This window comes from Pundamilia nyererei, unplaced genomic scaffold (assembly GCF_000239375.1).
Source record: "Pundamilia nyererei isolate P.nyererei 1_Seehausen unplaced genomic scaffold, PunNye1.0 scaffold00242, whole genome shotgun sequence".
Classification (NCBI taxonomy): domain Eukaryota; kingdom Metazoa; phylum Chordata; class Actinopteri; order Cichliformes; family Cichlidae; genus Pundamilia; species Pundamilia nyererei.
In genome coordinates, this window is record NW_005187643.1 from 221,859 (window position 1) to 225,381 (window position 3,523).

The following is a 3,523-nucleotide window of genomic DNA, read 5'->3' on the forward strand; positions in this document are numbered from 1 at the left end:
ATATGGAAGTTCTTGTTTGTGGTTTTGTATGTGTGGACGTGTATATCCGTGTGTGAGCACCACTGGCTAAGCATCCTTCTCCCCCACCTACGCTTAGTGCACTTTCTGCTCCAGTCAGTTTTCTGATCTTATTATAGAAACACTGGGGAAGATACTGCAACGATCTGGATTTACAACAGGAATGCTTTTTCTTGTAAAGACAAATGGCAAATGCATAAAGGAAGTGCTGGTTGTTATGGTCTCCTCTTTCCTCTATCTTTTCTTCCTTGTTTCCTGTCCCTCCTCTCTATTTGTATAAGTATGCCCTTTGTGTTTGAGTTCTGCTGATTTCTGCCTGGGCATATCTATCTATCTATTACAGTTTAAAGCCCAGGTGAAGTGTTCCATCTATTCAGATTCAGATAACTTTATCAATCCCACAGAAGGGCAGTTTATTTTCAGCTGACCCACAAAACCTACTCACACAACTTACAGTCTTTAAACAATAATCACAAATACTTTTGCATAAATGTAAGAAACAAAACCAAAGACGTAAAATAACATGGACATGTTAATATTCACATGATCATCAGTCAAGTGACCTAATAACTAAAGATTTTAAATATCTATTTGTTCTACATCAGTGTACAAGGTAGTTTAGAGCAACTTTCTGAACAAAACATGGTCATGAGGGTTAACAATGTATTCTTCACTACCCGATGTTCCGAGATTGAACACAGATCTCTGTCTGATCCAATGACTTCTAACCTTAGATAAAGCACTATTGCCAAATCATATGCCACTATGATTGGTAGACACTTGGCGATTTAAAAAAACATACATAGAGGATCATTTGTGATTTTGATTCTTTAGCATTTGCACTTACCTGGCCTCTTTTCCTGCTCTCAGGAATCACTTGCTGGTGTACCAGCCAGCTTACCTGTCCTGAACACCTGCCTGCTGACTCTCTGAAACAAGTCTTCCTCCTTGCTACTGATGCATTGCTTTTGTAGTCATTAAAGGCTATAAAGTACTTAATGTACATTTAAAAAAAAATATTATCAGTTAGATAACCCAAAATTAGCTTCTATATCTGGACTTTTCTTTTTATTGGCCATTTGTGATTTTCTTTCCATTATAAAATATAGTTTCTCTCAATTTTAAACTTAGTGCTACGTATAGCTTAAGTCACAGATTTCAAAGTGCTGACCATAATCCACATCCTGGGTTGAAATCTGACTGAGATCTTTGTTGCATATGATTCCTTATCTGTGTAACCTAACTTCCTGTCATATGCAAATGCCTCAAAAACATGTACAGTGGAAAAACTAAGTAAAGTATTAAGGCATTATGGAACTAGAACCATAGGTACATCTTGAAGCCATTTTTATAATCATAAACCAAGCTACACAGACACTTAAGCAATATAGGACCGAATAATGAGTTACTACATGTACATCCTACTTTTCATGCTTTACAAGAAACTACGTCATGAGTATTTGCTGACTGTTGGCAGTGGATTCATAACTTTCTTTAGTGAGTATTCACGATTCTTCTCAGGTCAAAAAGAGCCTTTTTGTGCTTCTCCGAATAGATTTTGTAATGTTCTTGTCACTCTTTGGTCTGAAGAATGAGACAACCATTAGTCTCCAAAAAAGCTGGCAGGTATAATTTCAACCTCGCTATGTCAGGTGTTGTGTGCTGAAAGCAAAGTCTGCAATCTATCACAGCTGTTCCATGTTTCCCCCTCCTTTAGTATTAACACAGACACTGACATGGTGCGAGAAATAAATAAACATTCATATGAAGAATATCTGATACAATTTTAAATTCACTTTTTCAGCTGCTCTGCATTCAAACATGGAACTTGTCAGCCCACACGGTTTAGACACCAGAGTCTTCCTGGTTTCAGACAGTGTGTGGCTGCAGAGTTATATGTTAATGTGTTGTAACTATAAATACGCAGTGAGTCTAAAACAATCAATAACTACTGAAGGGCAGGAAATTACTCTGACCTTAATTGTTTGGAGGTGCAATAAAAGTTAACTGTCTGCTCTAAAAGCTATTTTAACTGTTCATAATTAATATTTCAGGAGGAGGAAAAAGAGCATTTTGGGAAAATCCGTGACTGTGAGGCAGGAGCGGTCAAATGCAGTCACGCCTCCCCCAGCTGGTGCCTTTACTGTGGTAAAGATGGCTGCTGTCGAGGTGAAAAGCCCCACTATGCTGCTGTCTCTTTAAGGCCCCGCTCTGCTGCAAAAACCAATCACAAGCCAGAAAATGTGGTTAGACTGTCCTTGTCAACGACCTTGATAAGAAGCGGAACGAAGGAATGGAAGATGTGTGAGAGCAGATGTGAATGAATGAAAGAGAAAGATCGAGACGAAGGTTTATAAATGAGGATGAGTCGCTTATTGTTATTCTTTCATTTTCCCTCATATATACTCTCTTTCTCCATCCCTCTCCGACGTCACTCTATCACACTCACATATACGCACAGTGCTCCCTTCAATCCTCTCTCCTGTCAGCCCTGCAGAGTGTTGCATAATTCCCAGCGTGGGGGAGGGAGGACAGGACGGATGGAGGGATGGAGGGATGGAGGTGAGGAAGGGCGAGAGAGGCAGCAGGGAGAATGACTCACGATGCAACATGCACCACAACGCCACACTCAGCTCAACTATTGAAATCATCCAGTGTCACAGAGTTTATCACAATCAGGGAGCAATTTTCCACTTATCCTTGCATTGCTTATTTTCTTTTGGATGAATGTTCTTTGCAGGTGCGGCAACAATTCACATTGACTAATTAAGCTTTGTTCTCAGCTCAGCAAGTGATGCTTGAATTTTAATGTGTTGCATGCCTGCTTCGTTAGAAATCCAATAAGGAGTGAAAGATTGTTTCTCAGCAGAGCCATAACACGGATCATGAATAAGAGATGAGACGTCTGATGTCACGTGGTGTGAAAACAGATTATTCTCACTTTAGAAATATTACACAAAAGGTGACTTATTGTATGTGTTGCAGCTATTATTCAAGAAAGTGTAAATGTTTAATATGCAGCTACAATTTTAGACAAGAAATATGTGCGTTGGCTCTAGGTGTCCACTGGGAGCAAGGATGTGAAAAATAGATTTTTCAGGAATAAGTACTAGTGTATTTTTAATAATAACAGAAGTGGTAAAAAGATAAAAAATAAAAGGGAAGAAATGGTAAATTCAAGCAAATAACTGAACTAGTACCTTGAACGTCTGAACCATCAGGCTTTGGAAAGGACCAGAAGGTATTTTATCATCAAGGACTTTGTGTTCGTCTACACTATGCATGCAGAAAAGTTAAGATGTGACATAAACTTGTAATTTTACATTAAAAGAAAATGATGTTGTTTTATGTAACAATTTTACTAGTCCAGTCCTCTTGGCATGTGGCCTATAAACTACACTAGTACAGGGAGTGCAGAATTATTAGGCAAATGAGTATTTTGTCCACATCAACCTCTTCATGCATGTTGTCTTACTCCAAGCTGTATAGGCTCGAAAGCCTACTA